Source organism: Micropterus dolomieu, linkage group LG06 (genome assembly GCF_021292245.1).
Source record: "Micropterus dolomieu isolate WLL.071019.BEF.003 ecotype Adirondacks linkage group LG06, ASM2129224v1, whole genome shotgun sequence".
NCBI classification, from domain to species: domain Eukaryota; kingdom Metazoa; phylum Chordata; class Actinopteri; order Centrarchiformes; family Centrarchidae; genus Micropterus; species Micropterus dolomieu.
This window is the reverse complement of record NC_060155.1, coordinates 25728053-25742119: the sequence shown is the minus strand read 5'-3', so window position 1 is coordinate 25742119 and position 14067 is coordinate 25728053. Positions and strand designations below refer to the sequence as shown.

The 14067-nt window shown below is 41.7% G+C and overlaps 1 long non-coding RNA gene across 1 annotated transcript in view; it reads left to right on the top strand.

Annotated features, from left to right (window-relative positions):
* Window positions 1-11191, top strand: part of LOC123972809 — a 12143-nt gene extending 952 nt beyond the window's left edge. The window contains exons 2-3 of the long non-coding RNA XR_006825476.1: window positions 7165-7210; window positions 9676-11191. This is a non-coding gene — a long non-coding RNA (uncharacterized LOC123972809). The remainder of the gene's footprint in view (window positions 1-7164; window positions 7211-9675) is intronic.
* The last annotated feature ends 2876 nt before the right edge of the window (window positions 11192-14067 follow it).

Genomic DNA, 14067 nt, shown 5'->3' with positions numbered 1-14067 from the left:
CACACACACACACACACACACACACACAGATACCTAGTCCAACTTTTGTTAACAACATTTCCATTAGGAGAAATGTGTGTTTTTGAACTGGCATCGGTTGTGAAGCTGCAGCACATTTATCCTAATGAAAATGTGTTGGACCGTTTTCAGACTTTTTCAGCCACTGTAAATATCTCTAAATCCTGCATACAGATTTACTGCAGAAAAAGGTGTTCTCTCTGCTTGGGAAATTAGTCTTTTGCAAGAATAATGGCTTGATGGTTTTAAAAAGCCAATCTACTGCAGGAATCATTATTTACAATCTTAACATAGTAGCATGGAAGCTGCATATCCACTAGGTTTTTGGTTGCCATAACCAAAACAAATGATTCCTTAAAGGACCAAAGAAAGCAGTGTTCAGACAGACACAGGACTAAGAAAAAAACTACATCATCATTAATTTCAAAGAGACAAAATGATGGCAAAAAAATTAAACTGACAATGTGACGTCATCCAGTGAGGCGCTGCATTTGACTGGCAAATGCATGCGCATTACTGGTACATTACTTTGCAGAATTACTACTGTTTACCTTGCATTTGTCACAACAGAGGGTCAGTGTTAGGCAATAGTGTAATTACTTTTACAGTATTAAGTAGTGTACAAGTTTACAATTTGAAATTGAGAATTTTTTTACATCTCCCAGTAATACTCTGGTGTTTCAACATTTAAATATCTTTGCTGTTTTATTGGGAGTTTGGTCTCTGCCTTCAGTGGACAGACTGCTCCGGGACATGTTAGCCTTTCACTTGGGCTTTGGAGGATAAATAGCTTTCCTAAGTAATAAGTAAACTGATGTAATTACTTTTTCAATGACTAAGGTGTAATAAGCGATTGATTACAGTTTTCAAGTAACTGTCCCAACAGTGGTTATCATAAAATCTGAATTATAAATATGTCTTATAAATCGCTGTCTGATAAGTTTCTAACTCATGGATCTTACATACACCTGCACCTGAACATCACTGCAGTAAGGTGAGAAATTAAACCACCAGAGGTCAGCAGACCTCAGTAGTTACTCTTTAAAACAGCATTCATCCATTGTATTTCACTCTCTCACCAGTACCTGACACACCAGCACCAATGTGACCTAAACAGTGATGTTTAAATAAGTGGTTATTCCCAACAGCAGCTGGCCTGCATCAAAAAGGCCTCCACATCTGACTCTTTGTGATACATTAATGCACATTTCTGGATTATTATCACTGCACATTGCACCTATTCTTTATACTTTATGCTGTAAACTTTTGCACACACCAACATTGCTCAAGAATGTGTTCAGTAGACCCACTGGCTACGGATCGTGCTAATGCCATGTTCAACTGGCAAACATGCAAAATAAACAGTAAAGCAACATAAAAAAGGCAAAACTTAATCATAACCCTATAAGGTTTCACGTTTTAAATTGGTATCAATCCATCCTTGAGCTTCAGTTTTGAAGCGAATCCTTCTTTGTAACGTAACAGGTCCTCTCTGAGAAAGCAGTCCGATGTAAAATGGTTAGCACACATATGGTTTTACAGGAGTGAAGGAAATGGTCAAAAAGAGCTGATTGGCTGAGAAGTTCTGTGAATCTGCAAGATTGAAATCGATTGCTCTTCCGGGTGTGTGTCTCAGTGAACTGAAATTGAATTGCAAGAATTAAATTTGAATTGGGAGAACTGGATGTGAAAGTTAATAGTTGAATTTGCAGTGAGGATAAAAACTATTTGTTTGGAGCATGGGCCCTGGAATTACAGACTGAACCTTCAAACAACCCAATATGTCTTGGGTTCAGAGGGTGAAGGAGACGGGGGGGGGGGGGGGGGGGGGGGGGGGGGGGGGGGGGGGGGGGGGGGGGGGGGGCAGGGCAGTAGTGAGAGACCCCCTGGCCCTCTTTGAGTGTTTATATAGTGTTGGTAGGATATCCTGCTACATTATGAAATCTTGACAGACCTGTGTAGTTGTGTGTGTGTGTGTGTACTGAGTGATCGTGCCAAAGGTCGGGACCCTTTGTTGAATCAAACTGAAATCAAAAAGCTGCAGTCTGTACTGTGCAGATCCTGATGTAATGAAACATAAAAGGATAAAGGTGTTTATTCCAAATGTGAAGGAAATTCAAATTTGATTGCTGACATGTTTCTTTTTGCAACATGTGTTTTTTGACTACAAACACTGAACCGACATTACACAACATTTGCTAGGGCACAAATTTTGTGTGCTTTTTGTGACTCTTTTTGTACTCTAATTTCCACTCCTATTTTTACATTGTCTTTATATATCATACCTCCTCCAAAATTATATTTTTCAGTCTGAACTCTTGAGACCTTGAGGTCTAGTTCATAAAAATGTACTTTCGATGTAATCATAAGTAGCTTCAGCATTGCAGCACTGATATAAATGCCCGGCTAGAGCAAGAGTTTTTGCAAGGCATTTTTTATTTTGAAACATTTCTCAATTTGTACTACGTGACTGACTGTATGCTATTTGTCAATAACAAACACAGAAGGCTTCAGACAAATTAATTAAGCTTAATTTTTTATTGCTACTTGACACTTGCAGACACAGACACAAAGCACATCTAAAATTATAAATTAAAATGTTTATGGACAGTAAACAATAACGAGCATAATTGCTGAGTCGAATTAAGCACAACTTTTTGGAATATTGTACCTATTGCATTCTAATCCTGTTCTGCAATGAACAAAACTGACAAATCTATGGAGCCCTAAAACGCACAAAACGGGAGGTCAGGGGACATTTAACTGAAAGAAAAATGAATGTGTGTGGTAAGACTAGAATATAAAATGAGCTATAGAATAGTAGAGTAAATTAAATGTATTTATCTTATCAAGCAATTTACTTGTCTGATAACCTTTCACTGTGCTTTGTCGATTCTTGGACATCCCTGTCATTATTGGGTGACAAATACGGCCAGGAACTATGAACTACAAAAACAAATTTTTTACCTTACATTTTATTGTGAAAATGTGCTTCTTTCTAGCGCATTCTCAGAAAATTGACGTTACAAAGTGCCTCGAGATTTGATGATAAGCTACTCTCTGCAACTGTAGGATATATTATTTTGAAAGTCTCCATCATCTACTGCTGACACAGCACTTTCAGTAAATTTAAACAGCAAGAAAATCTCTAAATCATTGACGTGTTCCTTTAATCTGCACTGCTGAACCATTTCCATTGTAATAAATAAATACAGTCAGATGTAAAACACAGGAAATAGCAGTAGTTCCTGTGGCTGCACTACACTAATAGGTCGTACACATGTACATCCACACACACACACGGCCTCTGCATCCAGCACAGATCACCTTTCAGCAGCTCTGCCTCCAAGCAAGCATGTGTGTGCCCAGTTGTATGTGTTGAGTGTGTGTGCATTTCTTCTAATGTATGTTTATTTATGTTGGCATGTGTCTGCCTGTCTGTGTGGTGAAACTGAGCTGTGTGTGTGTGTGTGTGTGACCCGACCCCTCTCGGTGGTCTGGCCCTCTCTGCTCCATTCACCTCACGGGAAGTGAGTGAGTACCGACAGTTGAGAGTGTGTGTTTGTGGCTGGGTGTGTATTTGAGTATTAAATAGCATGCTGGATATCAAGGGATCCTAAAATCTCTGATCTAGACTGAGCTGAAGAAAAGAACGAGCTGAGGGAGGGAGAGAGATGAGTGATAGAAATGAGCAGAGGGAAAAGAGAGAGAGGATTAGCACGAGGAAAAGTCAGGCATGGTGGACGTGGACATCAGAACATGTGAAGATAAGGAAACAGAGAGAAAGAGCTGAAGAGTTAAAGTTAAAGATGTATCATTAGCATCATTATCTCATTATTATCATAAGTCTGAGGCAATAAAAAAAAACATGCCAAAGGTGACAACATCGGCCACTGTCAGAGAGAAATTTGAAACACTTTTATATGGCGAAAAGGTACATCAATGGAGTCAAATGGGATCAAGTTTTGATGTTGATCAAATAAAAACACACGTTAATTTGATACGTTGGGAAATACGCTTAGTCATTTTGTTGCATTGAGGGTTAGATGATATATGAAAACTAAATACAAAGCTAGAGCCATCAATGATAGCTTATCTTGGCAGAAAGACGTCTCTTTAGAAGATTTTGTTACCTTGGGACAGAGCCAAGCTAACTGTTTCTCCCTGTTTCCAGTTTTTGTGCAAAGCTAAGCTACCTAGCTGCTACCTGTAGCTTATTTACCGTACAAACGTTAGGGTGGTATCAATCTTCTCATCTAACTATTGACTGCTGCTGCTAAAAAAATTTATGGAACAAGTTGTCCATCATGGATCCCATGACATGTGTATGTATTACCAAAGACTAATATGACACAGATTCAGACGCAGATTTAAAAAATTTGAATGTTTTTCTTTTAAAAAAACGGTCAAGGATTGTGGTGTTTTGGCATTAGTGGTGCAAGAAATACAATACAAGAAATTGTACAAATGGCCTTGAGAGGCACATGACATATTATGTAAAAATGCATACATAAAGGGTGATGTCGGTAATAGTGATATTGCATAGCATTCTGTATGTATTTTGTTAGCATTAATAAAGAGTATTGTAAACATAGGAATCTGGTGTAACAATCCACATTATGTGCACATGTTGTGTTAAGATGCTTGTAAAGTAATTTTCATGTTAATGTTATGACTCATGAACATAATGTTTGCCTTCACACAGATACACACAATTCAGAACTGTTATCATTAGTGTGACAGGCTGCAAGTGTTCTTTATCAACCTTCACATAGAAAAACGACAAAAGCATAATTTCCTGTGTCTGGGTTTTTCTTACATTAAGATTCTTTGAAGCCAGTGGTAATGTTGTCTTTCTTTCCCTAAAGTGTGAATGTACCGTATTGTTGGTCAGACAATAGCAGGCACATACATTTCCTTGTCCCATCTAGGAGGAAATATTACATTTGTCACGCATGTCATGTCTGTCGGTGTATGTGTGTGTGTGTGTGTGTTGCTCTACTTGCATCAAGTGATGTAAAGAGTCGAAAGGTGCTGAAAAGCAGAGAGCTACAATTTATTCAAAATGAAACATGCATCGCCCGCAGGCCTACTCATACAAACATGGAGGTGAAAGAGGAAACCAGAATGAATGGAATGATGAAAGAAAGAGAGACTAAGAGACTAAGAGGCAGCGAGGGAAGGAATGAGTTACTGAGCACTGAGTGTTTGCAAAAAGTCTAACAGCCTTTGAAGGCATTACACTGATACTGAATGCTATTTTAGGCTGATACTGATTTCAGGTTTGTGGTTCAAAGAATCACAAACATATAATCTAAATTATTATTTTCCTAAATAATTACAGACATCTTCAAAACATTTATTATGTCAACAGTGAGAGATGTGTACCACAGTATTCCTTGGTTGCAGAACTCCTCGTGTTGTGTGAAGTGAACACGTCTGGAAAACATGATTGAGCAGTGATGTATGTGGGGCCATTATTGTGCAGCCATGCTTCAGAAATACACTGATGTCTGCAAGGGCAAATAACCAACAACATTTATTCAAGTACTGTACTTGAGTATTTCATTTACTCTATACCACTTACTTTCCAGATGAAGATTTGACCTAAAAGGACATGTGGTAAGCATGAAAGGAAAAACTTAGTATAAGTTAAATATGTCTTTGAGGCCCAGAGAGGTAAAATGATCCAGTTTTTCATAAGTTAAGAACAGCAACAAAATGAATATATATTTTATAAATATGTAGTGTTGTTTCCTCTTTCCTACCCCGTTAATCATCTAACACCCCCTCAGAGTTATCTTACTTAACGACATACAGTAAGTATATATCTAGTAGATAAATATAGCTCCACCTGACCAACTAGTAGTAGTGAACAGCTTCATAATATCTAATAGTAATAATAATTTATTGTATATTGGTTTACTGGTGCTTTTTTACCAGGGCCCGTATTTATCAAGCTTCTCAGAATTTCTCATAAGAACACTGCTAAGAACTGACTTAAGAGTAAAAAAATTCTTGCCTTAAAGTTGTGCTTAATAGTTAGACTAAATCTTAAGTGTCAGTCTTAGAGCTGATTACGACACTTTGCTGTGCCGCAAACAGGATTTTGGATGATGATGTCCCAAGGACCAATCACTGAATAGATTTCCTTATTTAAGAATATTTTCAGATAAATTCACATTGAATGGTGAAATTCCTAAGAGGAGTTTATATCCAACACACATTTAACAATAAAGCATAGAAGATAATACATTATGATATAGGCCTCGACATAAATAAATGAAATATTTAAAAAAATTATCTTTAGATGAGCGCCATCAAATGCGCCTCCTGTAGGCTATTTGCATGAACTGTGTTTGCTTCTGTCGAATTACGAGGGTGTTGTTGGGAAGTCGATGAATCGCGTGACAATGTGTGGCGCTATAGCGTAACTGCTATAATTGTTTACATGACCATTCGGCTTATTGATGTTTGTTACGGCCAAAATCATCAGCATTGCTGCATTTGTCCTGTGGCAAAGAAACGAAGCGTCATCTCCACCTTCCATTTAACTGAAAACGCATTACTGTGTAAAGTCAGTGGTGAGATGACGTCCCTCCCCAACTCGCTGACAAAGTTTATGCCTGCGCTGTCCAACCCTGTCTTATTAACTGCTCGTCGTCACAATTCTTCCTCTCCTCTCCGCATGTCTCTGTCTCCACAGCGCCATCACAAGCCCTACTGGCAGCTCCTAACCACTTGAGAGACCTCTCGAGCTGTCTTAAATAACTGGGAGAGTAAGAGTGATTGTTGGCTTTGAGAAATTTGATAACTTGCTTTTATTCTTAAGTTTAAAAGTAGGATGAAATTTCATGAATTCTCAGCACTTAAGACAAAAATGGCACTTTGAGAAGCTTGATAAATACCGGCCCAGATCTTTTAAAGTATCTGAGTACTGTACTACTACTGTCGCTAAATCAAGAGCTAACAAACAAGCTACATTTATGTAACTGTGTGAATGTGAAGCATGATGTCACTGAAAAAGAGCATGCTGGGTCAGTTAAGGTTATTTGTGATCCTCCCTAATAAAAAGCTGGATGAAAACATTCGCAGGTGGTAAATATGCACTCCTCACAAACAAACAGCCCTCTGTCTGTGTTTCAGCTTGGGAGCAGCTTCGCTGGCTGAGGATTGCAAGGGAAGAGCTACTGTAAGTCATGTAGAGTCATTCTTACATTGTGTTACCCAAGTATAAATATTATCTATCAACCAGTACCATTAATAACATTTTCACTACATTACATACAGTATACTGAGTGACTGTGTGGCATGCTAACTGCCTATTGCAATTTCAGCATGATATACCGTTAAAACCATTTCAAAAGGAGAGGAAATCAAATACCTCGTTATATTGAAATTGCAAAAGGCCTTTTGTCCACCTGGTGGTGCTGTATGTCCATGCTATCACTACCCTGTTAGGCTCCATGTTGCTGTCTAGACTGCTTTGTTTTGTACAGGAGAAGCAGAAGCAGATTTACTGTTTAAACTGTGCAAACTAGTGAAAAACAATGAAATCCTCAATTTTTCTACCAGAAGGGGAGATTTGATTTAAAATTGAATTGATACACTAATTGTCTCCCTAAAGGAGGAGGAAAGAGGAAAGAGAACACATAGTAGTAATGGTAGTGGTAAGAAAGAAAGTAAAATACTCTAAAATGCTACTCTAAAAATAATAAAAAGCAGTATTGAGTCACTAGCGCACTTTTTTAGTCATTGAGAGGTACATGAAGTTGTAGTGACTCAGATGCCAGAGAATTCAGTTTATATGAAGTATCCTCTTCTTTTTAGGAAAGAATTGTAGACAACCAATCACCTTGCTGAGCACCAAAACCTGACATGAGCATTTGTACATTTATACATTGTGTTTTTGTTTCATGCATTTATTAAACACTGCAGTGAATTGTCAGTGACAGCAGCAGAAGACTAATGTGGTGGGTCAGATTCAGTACGTCTCTATCCTGGAGGAGTTATATTTTATGTTTAAGACTGCCCACATTTCCTTCTTTCCTCTAAATCCACCGGTCATGCTTGCTTCACCCTTCCTCACTCATGTCTTGCTATGTTCATTTCCCCAATCCCCTACTTCTAACCCCTCTAACCCAGACACCCCCTGTGTAGCCTCGCCCCAAATCGCCCCAACAATCTTTAAACTCTCTCCCAAATCCTCTTTCTGACATCCCTCTCTCTCCCCACCCCCAAACCCTTCAATGCTGCCAATCTTCCAAAACCTCAACCTTACTCTACAGCACTAACTTTTAGCTGTATAGCACTGTCTCACTGTAACACTACATTAATAATATTTCAATAGGATTATAATTAGTGATTGACAGAGATGAGGACGTGTGTTTGCAGCTGCTTGCTTACATATAACTTATTGAGAATGAGTGTGTGTGTCAAAGTGTTTTAATCTGTGCGTGAGTTGTGAACCAGTATTAAGATATCCAGTGTATCAGTGTGTCAAACGTTCAGCTAAGCCTCGGCTCTGCAGGAGTTCCCTCTTTATTTAGGTCATCAGATGGTTAAAGCGTTAAACTCCTATGGATTGGTGCAGACTAAAAAAGAATGGTTTTAACAACTGGACTGTGTAGCCTAAATCCTGCACAACACCTAGATATGATGGTACCCGTCATAACCAGCACCATATAAATAAAGAATTGTTTATTGTAACATAATTATTTTATTTAGAGCCTCATTGCTAGTGTTGTTGAAAAAGAGAGACCAGCACAGGGAGACATATTATGGCCTTACGTTTTGTGAACATCTGATCAGCAGCCTCACCATGATATCCTATACAATGGATACAGACAATTAACCCAGCAGTGGATAGTAACCAGGACTAGCAATAGTAACAAGTAATATTTACTTGCATTACTGTAACATTTGTACTTGTACTTTTTAAAAAATCTGTAATTTTTCCTTTTACTTAAGTGCTTTTTATGACAAGTATTGTACTTCGCATCAAGTCGCATTCGTGACAGAGTAAAAACAAAACGCACATGAAAAAGTCCTGATAAACTGTGTGAGAATGGAATAGAAGAAAGGAGCTGCAGCAGTGTGTGGCCACAGGAGGGCAGAGCTCCAGAGAGGTGACACTGGACTCTGCTGACACTCATGTTGTGTATGTTCATGTGTCAAGGGGGTATAGGTGGCCTTGGTATTGTAATCCGACTGAACAGTACAAAAATACACAACAGTGCATTAAAATTAAGGATCATGATCATGGGTTATTGTTATGGTTAACATTATATATAATTATAAAAATCCACACTGAGACAGAGAGGCTGAGTGGACTGGTTAGAGAGGGACAGAGTTTCCCTCTATTATGAACTTCTCAATTGGTTTCATTCAAATAATTGAGGCCTAAATATTTCACCATCAAAGCAAATATTAGAGAAAAGTACAAAAATGCAAATAAATGTGTGTAACTGGACTTTTCTTCTTTCCTCCCTCATTAATCATCTAACAACACTTCAGATTTAACTTTTTTTTTTTAACTGTTAGAGCAGCCCAACCCATAACTTGAGAACAAGTAGGTTGTCAATCCTGGAGACAGCAATTAAATGAAAGTAAAATGATTACATGACATTCACTATTCCCTTATATTTATGTTTTCAGAAAAAACGAGGAAGAGGAGGAGAGACCCTGCCCAGAGGAAGCCCGGGGCCCACATCTGGAGCCAGGCCCAGAAGGAGGGCTTGCCGGCGAGCCCCTGGTGGCCGGGTTTGCCACAGAGCCCGGCCGGGCACAGCCTGAAAAAGCAACGTGGCACCCCCCTCTCCATCCTTTGGACCCACCATCCATAGGAAGATCCACAGGGGTCACCTCCCTACACCTTCGGGTAGTGGGGGGAGAAACTCAGACTGTTGTTTGTGCATATGCACCAAACAGCAGTTCAGAGTACTCGGCCTTCTTGGAGACCCTGAATGGAGTTCTGTTTGGGTAGCCTCCCAGCAGAACTCCATAGTTCTGGGAGTTCTTCAATGCGCATGTGGGCAATGATAGAGATATCTGGAAAGACGTGATTGGGAGGAACGGCCCCCCTGATCTTCTGTGCTAGTAATGGATTGTCTATTACGAACACCATGTTCGAATATAAGGATGCTCCTAAGTGTACGTAGTACCAGAGCACCCCAGGCCGAAGATTGATGATTGATATTGTAATCGTTTCATCTGATTTGAGGCCGCATGTTTTGGACACTCGGGTGAAGGGAGGGGCGGAGCTGTCAACTGATCACCATCTGGTGGTGAGTTGGGTCAGGGGGTGGAGGAAGACTCTGGACAGACCCGGTAAGCCCAAACGGGTAGTGCGGGTGAACTGGGAACGTCTGGAGGAGGCCCCTGTTCTTGAGATCTTTAACTCAAACCTCCGGCAGAGCTTTTCTGGCATCCCTGTGGAGGTTGGGGACATTAAACTTGAGTGGGCAATGTTCAAATGTTCTATTGCTGAAGCCGCAGCAGGAAGCTGTGGTCTCAGGGTCTTAGGTAACTCAAGGGGCAGTAATCCTCGAACAGCGTGGTGGACACCGGTGGTCAGGGAAGCCGTCCAACTGAAGAAGGAGGCCTTCCGGCATTTGTTGTCTCAGAGGACTCCGGAGGCGGTTGCAAGGTACTGACAGACCCAAAGGGCTGCAGCCTCTGCTGTGGCAGATGCAAAGCAGCAGGTGTGGGAGAAGTTCGGAAAACCCCCACCTCAGGAGGGGAACCGTGCAAGCTGTATACAGTAAGGATGGGATCCTGTTGACTTCAACTGGGGAGGTAATTGGGCGGTGGAAAGAACACTTTTAGGAACTCCTAAATCCGATTGACACGCCCTCTCTAGTAGAGGCAGAGCTGGAGGCTGATGGGGGTTTCTTGTCAATTTCCCTGGTGGAAGTCACTGAGGTAGTCAAACAACTCTACAGTGGCAAAGCCCCAGGGATTGATGTGATCCGCCCAGAAACACTAAAAGCTTTGGGTTTGGAGGGGTTGTCTTGGATGACAGGCGCCAGTACAGTGCTGAAGGAGTGGCAGATTGAGGTGGTGGTTCCCCTGTTCAAAAAGGGGGACCAGAGAGTGTGTGCCAATTACAGGGGTATCACACTTCTCAGCCTCCCAGGTAAAGTCTACTCCAAGGTGCTGGAATGGAGGGTTCCGAGGAACAATGCGGTTTTCGTCCTGGTCGTGGAACAACGGACCAGCTCTTTACTCTCACAAGGATCCTGGAGTGGGCCTGGGAGTATGCCCCGTCCAGTCTACATGTGCTTTGTAGATCTGGAGAAGGCGTATGACCGGGTCACCCAGGAGATACTGTGGGAGGTGCTGCGGGAGTATGGGGTGAGGGGGGCCCTTCTCAGGGCTATCCAATCCCTGTACATCCAAAGCAAGAGCTGTGTCCGAGTACTCGGCAGTAAGTCGGACTCTTTCCAGGTGAGGATTGGCCTTCGTCAGGGCTGCACTTTTTCACCAATCCTGGTTGTGATATTCATGGACAGGATATCGAGGCGTAGTCGTGGTGAGGAGGGGTTGCCGTTCAGTGGGCTTGGGATCTCGTCACTGCTTTTTGCGGATGATGTGGTCCTGATGGCATCATCGGTCTGTGACCTCCAGCTATCACTGGATCGGTTCGCAGCAGAGTGTGAAGCGGTTGGGAGGAGGATTAGCACCCCTAATGAGGCCATGGTTCTCAGCAGGAAACCGGTGGAGTGCCTCCAGGTAAGGCTTTACCCCAAGTGAAGGAGTTCAAGTACCTCTGGGTCTTGTTCATGAGTGAGGGGGAGATTGGAGCAGGAGATTGGCCGGAGAATCGGAGCAGCGGGGGTGGTATTGCACTTGCTTTACCGCACCATTGTGACGAAAACAGATCTGAGTCGTAAGGCAAAGCTCTCGATCTACCGGTCAGTTTTTGTTCCTACCCTCACCTATGGTCATGAAGGTTGGGTCATGACCAAAAGAATGAGATCGCGGGTACAAGTGGCCGAAATGGGTTTCCTCAGGTGGGTGGCTGGTGTCTCCCTTAGAGATAGGTTGAAAAGCTCGGCCATCCGCGAGGAGCTCAGAGTAGAGATTATATCTCCACACTGGCCTGGGAATGCCTCAGGATCCCCCAGTCAGAGCTGGTTAATGTTACTCGGGAAAGAGAAGTTTGGGGTCCCCTGCTGGTGCTGCTGCCCTGACCCCAGATAAGCGGATGAAGATGGATGGATGGATGGAGAAAACCCAGACAGGATTTCAGCATGAGTAGCTCTGTTGCGCCTCAAACTGCCGTGGAATGAGCAAGCAAGATGAAACTTGGCCCAATAACTAGAAATTATGTGTAATTGCTTCTCTAGAAATATGACACTGATTGGCCAGATAGTGGCGCTGTAATTAAGACCCAAAAATGCAATTTTGAAAAGACTACTTGCATCATAAGTCTGATTGACCTGAAATTTTGAGAGGAGTCCGCCTCTAGGGATCCTCTGTGGAGTTGCTTCCAGTGCAGGCTTCACTCTTAAGTCAGCTCCACTGTCAGCACAGGAAATAACCAACATTCCCCCAAAATTATAATAAAGTATTGACAGGAATTTAAAGGTGGTCTGCCTTCACATCGGCTGCTAAGGCTGCAAAACCCAAAAGGCTAGCTATGCAAGGCAGTTTGGCAGTATTAGACAAGGATGTGCTGAGCCCCCAATGTGTTCAAAACATAATAGTAGAATAAGCTTAGACTCCAAGTGTCTGCAGTCCTTCTCAGGTAGAGTGCCCAGACCACCAGCAAAAACTGGTGCCTATATGTTGAACTCAAAGAAGGATATAGAAGGCTATAGACATTGTAAAACAACTTGGTTGTAATTTCATCTCTGCATTATTATGTCAGACCTCTTCAGTCAGCAGTCAGCATATGGACTTGTTGATGGAGAGGAAATCTTCGCCATGTTTCTCAGCACTCGCCATGATGCAGGTGAAAAACCATCTAAATATCTTCAAATAACACTAGCACTTCTCAGCACCGCAGTCACATGAGGCGGGGTTTACACAAAGCTGACAACAACCAACAGCTATTCAAACTTATATCATTCATGGCTGCTGAGATCAGACCCTGCTCCTCCCTTCAGCAAAACTGAGACTGCTACAACTACCATCCTACAGCTGCTGAGTGCAGCAGCTGGTGATCAAGAACATTAGCATGCCCCAAGGTCAGAACCAAAACCTTGGCTTTGTTTTAAATGTAGGGAGACTTGCCATATTGCCAGACAAGTTGATAATATGGGTCAGTCTATTCCTGAAATTTCAGTAGAAGATCTTTTAAATGCACTAGTGGGATCAAAGCACACTGCCACATTGACTGTTGATGGTTATTAATGACCTTCCCTCCTTGCCTCAGGCTCTCGGGTAACAACAGTGTCAGATTTCACAGGCTCTCTCTGCCTTCCCAGTCAATCCAGCCATTGCAAAACCTTCTGGATATAGAAGGTGCAGTTTGCCAAGCTGGGCCTTACCTGGGATACATAGAGTTAAACATCTTCTTCCCATTAGAAATTGCTGGGAAAGCTGAGGAAATGTGCACTCTAGCACTTATTGTACCTGATTATAGAGCAAACCGATATGTATATACCAATCCACGTAACATTGTCAGTTTTACTGTTAGCATCTGCTGAGAGTCAAGACAGTGACACAGAAGAAGCCTCTCAAATTGCCACAATAACTGCCTTGTGCAGTAACATCAGCTGACCTGATTTGGCCTGCTTCCTTCCTTGGACCTCATTGATTCCCCTGTCTGAAAAGTAGAAAAAGAGAATCACTGAGAAACTCTATTCTGTGTCAGAAGATTTGGACTATGGACACACCACAGTTGTAAATCATAATATACGGCTCCTAAGTAATAGCCAAGATGTATTCACCCTTCAGATAAAGAGGCTGTTGGGAACTGTGTGATGCCATTTAATCTGTGAATCTGAAATGTTGTTCTCTTACCTCATTGTGGTTGTAACAAAAGAATGGCACAATCAGGCTGTGCGTTGATTATCACAAGCTGAATAACCAGACAATCAA